At 46.6% G+C, this 15429-nt stretch overlaps 1 protein-coding gene across 2 annotated transcripts in view; it reads left to right on the top strand.

The window, feature by feature from the left end:
• Nucleotides 1-9855: 9855 nt before the first annotated feature.
• FAM20B (FAM20B glycosaminoglycan xylosylkinase) overlaps nucleotides 9856-15429 on the top strand; it is a 28649-nt gene continuing 23075 nt past the window's right edge. For both annotated transcript variants that reach the window (XM_053950732.1, XM_053950731.1), the window contains exon 1: nucleotides 9856-9895. The gene's annotated coding sequence lies outside the window, so the exon portion shown is untranslated. The remainder of the gene's footprint in view (nucleotides 9896-15429) is intronic.

The raw sequence follows: 15429 nt of genomic DNA, 5'->3' as shown, positions 1-15429 counted from the left end.
GCAATGATCATATACAATATATACATGCCCAATAAAACAGCTTCCCTGCCTGTATTTGAACACGTTATGATATCTTTTCCTGGGCAGCAATATGCTTAAAATTTCATTGTGCATTCTGATCTTATTCAGGTTCGTACCAAGCAAAACAGGAACAGGAACAAACAAATAACTATTTTATTTGACCGAAATAAATTATGTACATTTTGGTGTGGAAATGAGATTACAGACCTCATTTTCTTTTTGACTTGACTGAAGTTGTTAAAAATTGCAGCCCCTCAGGTCTCTGGTAATGTAGTCTTCAGCTCAAATAGGGATTTAAAAATATTTAAGCATGTCTCTCATGAGGCTTCTTGTTTCCTATTTGTTTTGTGTTGCTAAGCAATGCATTTAAACTCCCAAAGTTAAAATTTACAACTCTCAAATTGTCCCTCAGCCTTATTCTCCAAACCTCACATCTGTAATGGGCTTTCCATCTGACAATTTTTCCCAGGTTGCCCCATCCATCCTCAAGTCTGCAGAGGAAAAATCCTTGTGGTTGAGAGATGGGGGAGGGGGGGTTCCCCTTTTTTTTAGCCTCCATCTGTAATTAATTTCTTGCAAATCCACATCTGTCCATTTGGGGCAGGGGAAGGGGAGGTAAAGAGTGAAGTCACTCTCTCCCAGTAAAATGCAGGATTTGGCATGTGTGATTGTAGTTCCTCGGGGCATTTTAGCCTCTCCCTTCCACCCTGCAGCCCTGCCACCCCAGCTCCAGTGCATGCCTTGCAGAGGGCAAAGTGCTGGAAGTTCTCCTGCTTGTGTGGAGCTTGTGGGTTTGGTTGTGCTGCTGCCCACATCTGACACCACAGTGTTTCGACTGCTGGGGTTCCTGCAAAAGCTGGCATCCTTTGGAAAACTTCCTTCTGTCAATATTTGAATTTTCAAAAGCCATACTAAATAGCTGCCATAATGTTTCATTTTTAAAGACTTAAGAAATAGCCGCAGCGGTCCCAGTCAATATTCCTTCTCTGCCATCATCCAGTGCAGCTGTTCCAAAATATTTTTATGTTCTTCAGACCACCAGGTAGCTTTGAGCAGGAGCTGGGCTTGCTGTGAGGCTGGTCCCCTGCCTGGTGCCCTGCTCTCTGTGGTGGGGGAAAGCAGAAAGAACCAGCTGTCTTAGAGTCATGGAATTGCTAAGGTTGGAAAAGACCTCTAAGATCATCAAGTCCAACTGTTCCCCCAACACCCCACAGTGTTCACCTCTGGACTGTGTCCTCAAGTGCCACATACACGGTTTTTGAACAGTTTCAGGGATGGTGGTTCTACCACTCTCCTGGGCAGTGTGGTCCATGGCTTGACAACCCTTTCCATGAAGAAATGTTTCCTAATACCCGATGGAAACCTCCCTTGGTGCAACTTGAGGCCATTTCCTCTTGTCCCATCACTTATTAACCTGGGAGAAGAGCCTGACCCCCACGTGGTTATAACTGCCTGTCAGGTGGTTGTAGAGAGTAATAGGGTGTCCCCCGAAGCTCCTTTTCTCCAGACTTAACAGCCCCAGCTCCCTCCTCCTCCTGGAGGTCCTGGAGTGCTCCAGCTCCTTCCCCAGCTCTGTTTTCCTCCTCTGGACATGTTCCTGTTTGTTGCCCTTCTTTGCTTATGTAGGACATAAACACAAAAAATGTTAGAACAAGAAAATCCTGAAATATGGGAAGAAATTCTCCCCTATAAGGGTGGGGAGGCACTAGCACAGGTTGCCCAGACAAGCTGTGGCTGCCCCATCCCTGAAAGTGTTCAAGGCCAGGCTGGATGGGGCTTGGAGCAACATGGGATAATGGAAGGTATCTCTGCCCATATCAGGAGGATGGAATGAGAGGATCTTTAAGGTCACTTCCAACCCAAACCACTTTGTGGTGTATGGAAAGTTGAATTTTTAGGCATTTTTGGAGATCTGGGGTTTCATCTCTTTGTTACTTTAAGGCAAGTCAGAGTCCAGGAGTATAAATTGAACTGCACTGATTTAAATGTCCAGCGCCTCCTTCCCACCTGGTGCTCCTCCCACACTTGGTCCTGGTGGCACAACTATTGGGCAGCTGGGGAATTGGATGGAAACATTAATCTGAGTTAAATATATACTGATTTTGGTGCCAGATTATTTTTCATTTAGGTCAGTTCTGCAACTCAACTTATTGCCCAGCCTCACAGGCTATGGTATTGGCACATCTGAAAGGCTGGTAGAGGGGTGGGAGGATAAATGGCAGAGTATGGCAGGGGCAGCTTAAATGGATGGTCCTGTTGAAAAACACCCCTGTTTGTCAAACTGCTGCCTGATATCTGAGGCAGAACATGTTCTGTGCAGGGCTAACACAATGTGCTGCCTGTTTGCTGCCTGTTACAGGCATGTTTCTGAGCGTTGCTTTCAGGAGAAGTTCTTTGGGATGATGTCCCTAACACTGATAAGAAATGGCAAATTTTAGAATAATATGATAAAGAACTGAAATGCTGAATACTAGGTAGTTGTAAAAGCTTCCTGAGTCAGGATTCATCCCTGTTGGACATCCAACAGTGCTTCCAGTAACTCTTCTAATTCCAGGTTAGAAGGGGAGCTGTTATAGGAGTGTTGTAGAAGGCTGGACCACTGGAAGATGAAGAAAGCTGCTGGGAAGAGAAGTATTGGATCAGAAACAAGGATCAACGAGATGCCAGGACATCCCAGCAGAGCCCTGCAGAGGCACTAGAGCTGCCTCGTGCGGTCACTCAGGGCACTGACGTCGGTGGGGATATTGTGTGTCACAGACACATCTGCCACAGCTGCCAGAGCACAGTGGGACCTTGTTCCAGCACAACCATGGTAGTAACGTGTCTGGAAAATAATTTTTGGCAAGGGTCAACTTAAACAGCTTTGTTCTGCCTCAGAGTCAGCTCTCGAACGGCTCTCAATTGCTGAATGGGTCGTGGCAGACTCTTGAAGTGCCAGGGATGCTTGTGGGGGTCGTGTCAGGGAAAGGACATGGAGCCCTGGGCTGGTGCCTGTGGAATGGCTCTGGATCACCTGCTGGAAGATCATTGCCCAACAGCAACTGGGAATCCCACCAGCAAACTGGGAGCAGATTTACAGTGGTGATCCCATTGCAGATCCTTCTGAAATATCCCGTTGCCTCCAGACCACGGTGAATATGTGTTTCCATCTCCTCATTTTAAGATGTTTTGTTTTAATTAAATGAATTTAATTTAAATAGAATGAAAAATATGGGCAAAATTCTGTGGTGGCAGCTCTCTCTGAGGAACAGACTCATAAAAATAATGTGGTGAGAAATTAGTCTTTTTCCAGCATAAAATGACCCAAATTTGAAATAACACTGACACCCTGTGGAGATGCTTGGAGGGACCTTCTCCAGGTCTTGCTGATCCTTGTTTCTGATACTATAGGCCAGTGATTAGATCAGTTCATGCCATCTTTTAGAGAAACTTTTTCTTTTTCCAATGAAGGTGTTGTTGTCTTCAAAGTCAGATTAAAAAGTAAAAATCCTTTGTATCTTTTCTATTATAAATATTTCCTTAATCCTTTGGCTAAACCACAAAAGCTCATTTACCAAAAAGAGGATGATGAGGCAAGATCTGAAGAATGCACCTGCAGTGGGTTGAGTTTCCTGAAGGACTTTCTTCTGCACAGCTGGAAGCATTGGAGGGAGCCTGCTTCATGGCAAGGTGAAGTCAGGATGGTAATAATTTCCTTTCCAGTCTGGACTCTTATTTAAAGATGTAAGAGCTGCAAAGTTTAATGGTAAATGTACACTGTGAATATGCAGAGCAGCTGCTTTGTGTTTGTTCATGCTGCAGGTCACTCAGAGGATGGTCTGGCTCTTAGGAACATGTCCTGGATGTCTTCCTGTGCTTGTGTTCTGGACTGACTCTGGGCAGAGAGCATCCTAGTTAATAAGGGATCAGTTTCCCTTCTCACTCCAGGCTGAGCACAGGATCCCCTTCCCGTGCAGGATTAAAGATCAAAAAGAGGAGGGGGGTGTTTGAGGAGGCTCCTGGTGATGTGCGTGCAGGGGAAGGCATGGCAGCCTGAGAGCTGTCCCATTCCTCATGTGCTGGCTGGAACACCTGAGTGCTGCAAGTGCACTCTTCACCTTGAGAGTTGCCTGGTCTAATTGATTTCCTCCAAGGGTGATAGGATGTTTAATTCCCAGATGTTTACATTGTCTGCAGAAGGGGAAACTGAGATAAACTGGGCTGAGCAGACCCAGAATGTGCAGTAGAAATGAGCTGCCATTATACTCAGTTTGCTAGAGCTGGAGTTGTTGATCTTTGTGGGTGAGCAAGGTTGGATATCATTAGTCTAACACTTCAGGAACCATTTTCCCACTGAAGGAATGGTGCTGGTTGATCAGCCTCAGTTCTAGACCCTCACTCCACCCTAGAGGAAGTTTGAGCTCCAGTATATCAGTGACTATAAAGATACCATCTCCCATCTCAAAATCACAGCAATTTCAGACTGTGGTATGGTTTTTCTTCACCTTCAGCTAAGTCACCCCTCCCTGAGCTCTGTGCTTTCATCCTGCTGAGATCAGTGAGCAGAGCTGCAGCCCTGGGAGCAGTGATCTGGCCAAGCAGTCCCCTCATTTTCAGGAGAGATTCCATCCCAGTGAACAAGGAAGGGATTTCTGCACAGACCCAGTATGTCCATTCAGAAAAACCTTTGAGATTAAAAGTATTTATAGACACTGAAAAAATTCTTACAGATAGATCCAGCTTCCAAGACAGGAGGTGTTCATGGAAATAGAATTAGACTTGACATGTGAATAGCTTAGCTCCAGAAAGACTGGGCTTGCTCCCTCCTTATCTATACCCCACTGAAAGCTGTCCTGATTGTGCTCCAGATGCAATATCCACAGCAACGTCCACAGCTTTGCATGGGGGTCACATGGGCTGCCCCTCTGCCAAACCACCTTTGGTCCTGAGGGTTGCTGTTCACAGAGGGGCACTTCCTTTCAGTTGTCTCTGGAATTTGCTGCCACTGAACAACACCACAACTGTCTGAGCAAAAGGGGAATTCACCCTGCATTCTGCAGCAGTTGCCTACAGCCCTGAAGGGAAACCATCAAGGTGGTTATCTGTAAGGAAGTGTCAGCTAGTAGCCATGGAGGACTCTCAGCATCAATTACTCCTTTAGTAAGGTTGGGTAAATTTCAGTGATGTCTTGAATCACCAGGAGAGGAATTAGAAGCCTTTTTCATGAAAGCAGTTCTCGTTCTGTAGCTGTTGTATTAGCAGCCAAGTTGGGGTCAAGGTTAAATGACTTAGAAGTTCTCCAGGTCAGTTCTTAATGCTGTGTTCAGGATCCTTGCTGTGACCCCTCTCTTTCACAAGGCTCACATGAAGAAGGAAGGACTTTCATACCAGGAATCTGATAAAGGTCACACATTAAAAATAAATCCCCATGTTCTGGTCACAGCCTGAGAAAGTGACAGGAAGAACCATAAGAGTCTCTGCACAGCTTACTTGGCTTGCTCTGAAGTCAGCTAGTTGTGATTTAAATATCTTGAGTTATTTTGGACGAATACCCAGGTACAAGATAAGATGCACAACAGCCTGGGTAGCATGTTGTCACAGCACAGTGACTTCAGCTGAACAGAGCTTGATTTGTTGTGAGAAGCTTGAGAATTGCTTTAATCAAGTATCTCAAATACTTCTATTGTTTCTAGAGTGAAAGAAAGGTAAAATCTTGGTACTATGGTTACTGCCTCTTTTCTTTCACACCATCTGTCTCTGTGGAGTTTGCTTTCCAAGGAAGGCAGTCTCTCTTCTCCCTTTCTTTTTCCCAGCATGTGCTGAACCCTAATATTTTACAGAAGGCTCAGAACAATGCCCACTGCTTTTATTCATAGAATCACAGAATGGTTTCAGTTGGAACAGGACCTAAAGGATCCTCTAGTTCCAGCCCCTTGCCATGGGCATGGATTCTACTTTCCAAAAGTTGATTTTGGGCACTGATGCTTCATGAAATTGCCAAACTAGTCTTGCACTTTAACTTAAAATTACTCTGAATTTTAAAAAGAGATTTTAAAAATTTATTTATTATTTTATCCAGTTTCAGTGAATTTGAAATGGCCACTCCAGTGCCCTTGTCAGGTTTCCAGTACATGCAGCTCTGATGAAATGTTAAGGATCCCCAAGTTCTCTGTCTTCTCCTGGCACAGTCTCTGGTGAAAGGATGCAGAGGGGAGTTAGTTGTCCTCCATGGGACCCCAATAAACATCTGGGCTTTGTTTAACTGCTCTTGGTGTCCTTCTCCCAAGGGACCAGGACTCTTCCCCTCTCCACAAGGAGACTTTGTCTGTAGTGAGCTGGTGCTGCTCCTCCAGCAGATGAAGTTGGAATGATCAGCTCTCATGCAGGAGAACAGGCAGGAGCAGGCACAGGGCCACCAAAGGTACACAGAGGTGCTGATGAGGAGGCAGGGAGAATAAAATCAGCTTTGTGCAATGCAAATGTGCATTGCTGTTCCCTTAAAGCCTTTGTGATCAGGTGGAGAGGTGAAGTCTTCTGGTGCTGCCAATTAGACAGAGAATAAATGCTGTTTAATTTGTGGTGACATTCAAAAGCAATTAAGGAAGTTTAAATGTTAAATATGTGTTTTTGTCTTTCCAGTTAAACAGTTTTGGAGGAAAAAAAATATCCCAAATATTTAATTACATGCTTACAACTGTATAAATAAGCCTGACAGTTTAAAAAAGATTTTTAATGCCTCGCGTAACTGCTTTAACTTCATGTTCAGGGTGTGGTGCTCTGTTAAAATAATGACACGTGTAGTTTCTTATTGTATCTCCTGTATCCAGCATCGTCTGGGTGCAACTGGGGTGTGCATTTCCTAATCTGCTCCAGGCAAAATCACCCAGGTGTCTCAAAGCACCTATACAAACTAACCCTGTTGATTTTTCCCTGAAACAGATTAAGGAGTCACAAGGCAGAAGTTCTCATCAGCAGACATTTGGGCCTAGTGACTTCATATGCTATCTGATGAAGTGATGGAGCTCCAGCAGCTGGAGGCTGCAGTACCTTGGGCTGGATCTGCAGAGGGAAGTCTCTTGCTGTCCATCTCTCTGGACAGGTCCAGGAGAGAGGAGCCAGCCTGACCTGGCCTGTCTGCTCCTCAGGCACGGGCAAAGCTGCTGTCAGCTGATTATGAGGTCACCTGGACTGAGTCAGCACAGCCGTGCTTGGGGGTTTATTCTTGGGGGACTCCTGAGGGTTTACACATAGTCCAAACCTGGGTTCCATCCATCCAATCCCAGTACTAAGGATCTGGACTTTCTGACAATGTGCTGAGGGACCCCTTTGCCATTCTGTAGTCCCAGTGAAAGCTTTCTTGTGGCACCTTTCCACTGAGCAGTGGCCCTTCCTTTTCCCCACAGGTCACACTGCAGGCAAGGCAGGGGAAGGTGGGCACTGAGTTGGGTTCTGAGTTGAGTGAACTTCTCACACTGGTGTGAGAAGTCTTGCTGCACATTAAGTTTTCCTCAGCTCACCTGCCCTGTCCTTCCCTGATGTCTGTCTCATGTCTCTTATGTTCTTTCACTGTTGCCACTTCACAGGATCCAAGAACTCCTCCTCCTGGGTAAGTCAAAGCAATGACCCCTGTTTGTCTCTCCACTGCCTGGCAGGGAGGAAGAGAGTTAGGGGTGGCACCTTTTCAGCTGAAGAGTTTCCATCCAAGAGTCAGTGTTTGATATCTGACCTCAGGGGCACCCTGCCTCAAGTTATTTCTGTGCCTTCAGCTTATTGACACATGGCTTTATTTTATACAGGTATCTTCTGCAAAGCCATGCTTAACATGCTTTGTGAGGTCTAAGTGCCATCCTTGACTCAGGAATCTCTTCTGTATTGTATAAATCTGATTTCAGCCTGCTGCCAGGATCACAGAGCTCTTTGAATAGGAAGATCTGTGCAGTATCTGGTGAGAGTGTATGTTGATTTAAAGCTTTCTCCTTTTGAACATGGAGAGGTTTTCCTGGAGCAGATAGAATTATTTCACAGCTTCTATGGCTTCCTTCCCACAGCTTTTGAGATGGCCCTTTGACTGCTGTTCTTCCCCAGCCAGACCTTGTTTTGCCGCCTGAGACAGTCCTTATTCCAGCTCTTTCTCTTCATCTTCCTGGGCTCTGCTCTTGGCAAGGGATAACAAAGCTCTTCTGCCTGTCAGCTTTGGAAGATGATGGCCCTTCATGACCACCCTGTGTCCTGCTGGTCCCCTGGCCATCCAACACCCCCAGCCCCATGTCTTGTCTGTAACCTGATGCACTTGGCCACTGCTTAGCTCTTAATGTTTCTATAGCTGTAGATGATTGCTCAGCACTTAAATATTAACATGCTAATTAATAATGAAAGCTGAGATTGTAGTTAGGTTTAAAACTTTAATTGGGTGAGGAGCTGGCAGAGGAGCAGTCCATAACAATGAAACTATATATCTATATATCCATGTGTTTAAGTATCTTTCCCTCTAGCAATAGCATTGTACAAGACAAGTAGCCTGAGTGTGGATGTCTGCAAAGATGTTTGCTTGAGGCACTTGGAACCTTGCAGCAGGAAGTCATAAAGCACTAGGTATGGTTTGTTTGTTTTTGGTTTTTTTTTTTTTTTTTTTTTAAGGGGTTTTTAAAAGACCCATTAAAAGTTTTCGTTCCGAGTCCTAAAAATGGAGGAGGGAAAGGGAAAATTCCTGGAAAGAAATACATTTATTTTCCACTTCAGGCCAGTCTGCAAGTGCAGTATTTGTTGCAGTGTTAAAGTAGCCCAAGATACTTCAGTCAACTACGTTGGACACAATGATCTGAGAGGTCTTTTCCAAAATGATTCTGTGAAAACGGACCAAAAAATGATGAGGAACAGCAAGTGGAGCAGAAACAATGGAGAAAACGTTCTGGACAGTGAGGGGCTGTGGAGGAAGGGGATGCACGGGCTGTAGCTGTGGTGGGTGTGTGCAGGACTGGAATAGCCGTGAGCCCTCTCGGCTCTGCCGTGGTGTTTCTGCGAGCACATTTCGGTGCTGTTGGGTGGAGGCTCCTGCTGAGGCAGGCTGGCATTGCACCAGCTGCGCATTCCCTGCCAAACTTCCAGCGCTGCCTGCCAGATTGAATTGACACTGGAGCGTTATTTTATACTGGGAGTGTGTGAGCGTAGAGGGGAAATTTAAATTGTTATGTTATTTGTAGTTGAACGGGGGGAAAATTTTAAATTAATATGTTGTCTGTAGTTGAACGGGGAGAGATAAAATTCTATTGATGTTATGGCTGAATAGCATCCAGTTTATTGGTGCTAGATTATAAAAGGAGGTGTATTGCTCAGGATTGCATATAGTCATAATGTGTGGTATAATATGGCTATATAGTATAATAATACTGTTTAAGAGGGCTGTAATTCTAAATTATAATTCTGTAATTCCGAAGTCCGAGGAGCCAAGTGCCTGTGACGGCGGCGCGCGTTGTTACAGGACCCGTTGCCAAAGCATCCTGCTCCCGCGGAGCGCTGCTGCGCGCAGCCACAGTGTTTTCCATATGCATTTGAAAAACGTGTGTGACAAATGTGTCTTCGCTTGCTTCCACCCTAAAGCCAGGGATCTTCCCCGCAGCCTTGCAGCGGCACCGGCGCCGGGCGGCTCGGGGTTAACCCCACCGCCGCTGCCGCCGCCCCATTGGCGGGCGCCCCCCCGCCGGTCCCATTGGAGGCGCCCGGCCGCGTCTCCCCGGCCAGGGCAATGCTGGCGGCTGATTGGCGGGCGGGCGGCGCGCGGCGGGCGGGGCGGGCACCCATTGGCTGGAGGGCGGGAGCGGGGCTCTGGGCGGCACCATGTTGTGCGGCTGGCGGGGGCCGGCGGTGGCCGGGCCATGGCGGGCGGGCGGCGGGCGCGGTGAGTGTGGCGGGGCCGGGCCGGCGGCGCCTGAGGGACGGGAGTGGGACGGGACGCGACGGGACGCGGCGCTGCCGTGGCCCGAGGCGGGTACAGCAGGGACTCCCGGGCCTGGCGGCGGGAGGGAGGGGGCGGAGGGGCGGCTGCGCCCCGCGGAGCGCCGGAGGGGCCCCTGCGGCCAGACCGGCGGCGGGAGAATCACAGGATCGGGGAGTCAGTGAGGCTGGAAAAGACCTCCGAGATCGGCGAGTCTAGGTGCTGACCCAAAGCACAGTGTCAACCAGACCATGGCACCAAGTGCCACGTCCAGGTTTTCCTTACCCGCCTCCGGGGACGGTGACTCCGCCGCCTCCCTGGGCAGCCCGTTCCAATGTCTAATCACCCTTACCGTGAAAAAATTCCTCCCCGTGTCCAACCCGAACCCCCACTGGCGCAGGTTGAGGCTCCGTACTCTTGTCCTATGGCTTTTTAGCTGAGAGAAGAGCCCACCCTTACCTGGCCACAACCTCCTGTCAGGGAGTTGTGGAGAGCGAAGAGGTCCCCTCGAGCCTCCTTTTCTCCAGGCTGAGCTCCCCCAGCTCCCTCAGCACCAGATTTGTGCTCCAGACCCTTCCCCAGCTCTGTTCCCTTCTCTGGACTCGCTCCAGCACCTCCACGTCCTTCCTGACAGGTCCGGCCTGAGCCGCGGCTCCGGCCCCGGACACCCCCGGCTTCGCCCGTGGTCGGCAGGGGCTGCACGGACGCAGCTCTGGCAGATGGGAATTTTTATCTACACTCCTGCGGTTCGTTCCTGTTCTGGATGCTCGCTTTGAGCTGGGGACGGAGCCCCGTACAGCTGTGAAGCCTCTTTGGCCGTCTGTTAACCCTTGGGAACAGCTGTCTGCACCGTGGGCTCTCACCGAGTGCTAGTCGCAGCTTGGCAAAGGTCATTGTCCACTGGTGGAAAAATACACTGTGTGTCCATAGAAGTGCTGACTGTGGTTATCAAAGGCATGGGATTAACCCCTTTTAAAGGATGTCTCTCTTTGGATCCTTTCTGGATACAGATGTGCATAAGCACTGCAGCTGTTTTGTTGTACCTTATGAGGCCCTACAACATCCATAGTGCTTTAGGGGCTGAGCAAACGGAGTAAACTGTAAAATGTAGATCCTAGGTTTGCAGTGGATTCACTGTGAGCCCATCTAGTATTTATTACAGAACAGGCATTCTTGTGTCTTGTTTTAATTTGAAAATGACTCCATGCACCCGTTGTGTCCTTAAGTCTGACCTACATAGTCACTACAAGATTTGCCTCCATTTGAGGTACAAAGTTTATTTTGCTTTGTGATACAAAGTTGTCAGCTTGGTTCTGACACCAGAATCCCACTGCTTCTCCTCCTCAGGAGTGGGGGAGGCTGATTAGCACCATCCTACAGTCACTGCTAAAATCCAGATGCGTACATGGACCCTTATTAAATTTTTAATGTCAGTCTTATGTAGGAGATGAATAAATATGTCAAGTGGAGAAAGGAAACTGCAGAATTTTCTCACTGCCTTGGCTTCATTTCCAAGTGGAACAAGGCTCCCTAAAGCATTTCCAGCTGGCTTTATTGACCTGTAGTGGTCAGGTGGAATGTCAGTAACTGGGATGGGAACAAGGGAGAGTTGTTCTGGTTGTCTTCTGACCAGGTCCCAGCACCCTCTGTATCAGTGCCCTTGGCTCCAGCCCCTGTCCTGTACCATTCCCCATTTCAGTGCTCCCAATCCCTCCCTGCCCATGTAGCATTCCCAGCTCCCTGCCCCTACCAGCTGTGTGCTCCTGGGTTGCCCACATGGCCAAGGCAAGCAGACAACTGTTGAGCCAACACTGCAGCCCTTGCTGCAGCACCCCCAGCTCCCACCTTCCAGTAAACACATAAACCCTGTCTTCAAAACATCTACTGTCCTCTCAGATGTGTTTGGAATTAGCTGGTGGATCTAAGTGAAAAGTGTGATTATATAAACTTTGTTTCCATAGGAAATGGCACTTCTTGGAAAGTCATTCTGCAAGGAGGATTAATGCAGCCTGGTTTCCTGAGGAGTTGTTTGCCACATCCTACCCCAGCAACTCCTGCCTGGCTCCCATGGGCCTCAGTGCATGGTGGCTTCTCCTTCCTCAGGGCTGCACCCAGGAGCTGCTTGTATCCCAATCCCCCCTGTCCTTATTTGTGCAGCCAGCTGAGTCAGGTGTTCCTGTTTGCTGTTCCAGCAGCTGGGAAAGACTCAGGATATTTACCCACTTGTCCTTGGCTTCTCAAGGCTTCTGTCCTCTATCTGGCCTGTGGTTTTTATAAAGCTCATGCAAGTAGTCCTCTGACAAATTTGGCAGAAATGCCGGTGACAGATTCTAAAGTTATAACAGGCCAAGGTGGGCAGACAGATGGACAAAATGATTCTGTTTCTTTCCAAAGCTCTGTGAGAATATTTCAGGCGGTTCCTGATTGTTGCAGATGCAGGCAGAGATATTGCAGTGGTTAAAATGCTTGTGGTCTTTCATATTTATCAGTATTGTAGCTCTCAACCAGGGGTGCAGTTGTATTTGTGGAAAGTTTGAGTGTAGACTGTGACAGATTTTGCCTGTAGATAACGAGGGTTTTAAGAGGAAAGGAGATGGAGAAACAGCAGACAAGTAAATACGTGGGAAGCCTTGAGCGCTAGATGACTAAACTTGTACACAAGGCAGGCAGCACACAGAGAGTGGAAGTGACAGAATGAGTCTGAGAAATCCAAGGAGAGGTCTGTGGGAGCCTGCCTGTGGATACTGGAATAACAAGGCTCACACAGAGAAGGGAAGCATGAGCCACCAAGGAGCTGGCCAGAGAGGGGAGGATAGGAAGATTGATCTGGTGAGACTGAAGGATGTTTTGGGAAAAGGAAAATGTCACTACTGTATACGATGTTTTTTCAAGGCGTTTTCCAGGATTTACTGGAGAACTTCTAAAGGCCTTTTAATAGGTGATCCCAAAAGGTATAGTGTATATAAGAAAAACCCCATGCATTAAACAGGAATTAGACTCTACTTCCACCATATCCATTTCAGATCAGTGTCTGCTTGAGCTATGATTTCTTGTGTACTTGTGCTGCCAAATTAAACCTTTGCCTGCCCCCAGACCTGATTTGTGACTTGGAGCATAATGAAATCCTGGCAAGTTGTACACACAAGTATTTTTGACATAGCAGCTAAAAAGCTTTATGATATAAAAATAAGATTGTAATATGAGGCATGCCATTGATTTTGTGACTCCAATAAAAAATGTCATGTGGGATTTTTCTGGTAATTTTGTAGGCTGCTTATAGTAGCTGTAATTTTTGTAACAGGCAAATTGCATGCTGTTTTTTGAACTGGGAGTGAAGTGGTCTGATGTAGTTATTTAATGCCAGAAGACATGCTTTAATTTGTGTGTTTGTGTGCACAGTGACCCCACCATGATACTGAGGAGATGCTGTTATTTGTATAGTGAGTTGGAAGACTCATACTTGCTGAGAATACAGACCTGGTTGTAATAAGAGAAAGAATTGATCAGGAAATTTCCCAAAGAGGTAGTGAAAAACAAGAAGCATTTCTTATGCAAACCTTGCAGTTGACTACAGCATTAAAAAGCTGCTAGGGCTGTTTATTTCTGGCCGTTTTCTCTTTTGGGCTGGGTTTACTTTTGTCATTGTCCAAGACCCTTTTGCCATTCATTCCACAGAGTTCTGCTCACACTCACCTTATTTTTTCCTTTTTAAAATTTTGATGGTGTATTGTTATTTCACTTTTCTCATCTCTGACCTCATTCCAGGGCCATTCCTCATTCCAGCTTGACACTTGTGGAGTTCTCATAATCTTCCTTTCCATTCCAAGACTTTGCCAAAGGCTTGTCTTTTTCAAATTACTTTCTTCCAAAATGGGATAAATATGTTCTTACATTGCCTCAACACTGTCACCCTTGCCATCTTCAATTTAAAACAGTAAACTCAAGTTCTTGCTGTCCGTGCTAAACTTGTTCATAAAAGGATTCAGTTCCCTTGGCTTGCAGAGCAGAGAGTGTAATGTTGGCACCAAGGAGCAAAGTGCAGGCTGTGCATGGAGCACTGGGAAATTGATTGCATGGCAACCTCGGGGGTGCTTTGGTGTTTGTTGAAGGAAAGCAGGAGATGACTCATGTCCTCAGATGTTGCTAAAAAGTGAGAGCCAACTCACCAGCAAATAGTTAAATATCTTATTTAATTTAAATTTATTTAATTTTATTTATTTTTGTAAATTCTGTTTACCTTGTTGGAGGGTTTCAGCCAAAAGTAGTTTCAAAACCCTCACAAAAGATAAACTAAGTAAATTACCTTTAATTTAAGTGACTGTAGTTGTATTCTCCCTGAGCCTCAGGAAGAATATCCCTAGAGAAACTCAGCATTCCTGGAAATCAGTCTAGAAAAGTGAGTGCTCATCTTGAGCTCCAGAGGTGTGGAACATCCTGCCCTGAGCTTTAGTGCTTTAGTCAGCCAGCACTGAGCTGTGAGGCTTTCTTTAAATGTGTGTGTACATACACACATCCCATAGTGAGGAGTAACTGTTCTGAAATGACCTCTGTTCTTCTGCCTAGCTCCTTACAAACTCTAATGGATTTTAAAAATGAATGGAAGCAGTGCTCAAAATGATTCAGAATTAGTAGTTTTAAAGAGGTGAATTATGCAGTTAAAATGAGAGGGTGCAGGTGCAGCCAATCCGCTTTGCTTGTCTGCTTAAGTTTAAGAATAATGTGATTATTATTTAAGGATCTCTTCCTGGGTGAGTCTGTATCTGCAGGAATGAGAGCTTTTGGGTCAGGTGCAACTTCGTTGTCTGTGCTTCACATAGAATGTGAATACATAGAATGTAATGTGGGTAATGTGCAAGGTGGCAGTCCTGTCTGGAGAAGAACAGGCTGCCAAAACAAAACTAGATGAAGAAGAATAATATGCTCTAATTTCCATATAAATATGTGATTTGTTCTCTTTCAGTATGAGCACAAGCACTTATTTTCCAACAGATTAAAATCAGTATTACACGGTTAACAGGAGACCGTGGTTCTAGTTTGAAGCATCCCAGAGGCTTCTACTCTCTGCCCTTGCTGGGGTCTCTGTCCTGCTGTGAGTGCTAACAGGGATGTGGGAGAGCCGTGTGGCTGGGTGGGTCTGCTCTAGACCTCATGGAAATTTGTTCTGGGTGCTGTGGAGTCCTCTGTGGGTTTGCATGTCCTTTTATACCAACACTCTTAGACTGTGCCAGCCTGATTCTGCATTGATGGCTGTGACCTGTGTGTGCCTTGCCAGGCATGGCCTGGCTGTCCTGTGGTTGCTGTTGGTAAATGAGCCTGTGGCAGCTCATTTTTTCCAGTGCCATGATTAATTATGGCTGATTTGTACAGTTATTGTTAAATCGCATGAGAAGGCTTTTCTGTGTCAGTCCTCCCCCAGCTCAGGGTGCTGTTTGGGGTTTGCATGATCAGTGTGGCTGGTGAAGAGAAATTCCTGCTGGCTCCCAGTGCCCCTCAGAGGT

This window comes from Vidua chalybeata, chromosome 9 (assembly GCF_026979565.1).
Source record: "Vidua chalybeata isolate OUT-0048 chromosome 9, bVidCha1 merged haplotype, whole genome shotgun sequence".
In the NCBI taxonomy this organism is placed as follows: domain Eukaryota; kingdom Metazoa; phylum Chordata; class Aves; order Passeriformes; family Viduidae; genus Vidua; species Vidua chalybeata.
Note: the sequence above shows the minus strand (reverse complement) of the source record. Positions and strands in the feature narration are given on the sequence as shown.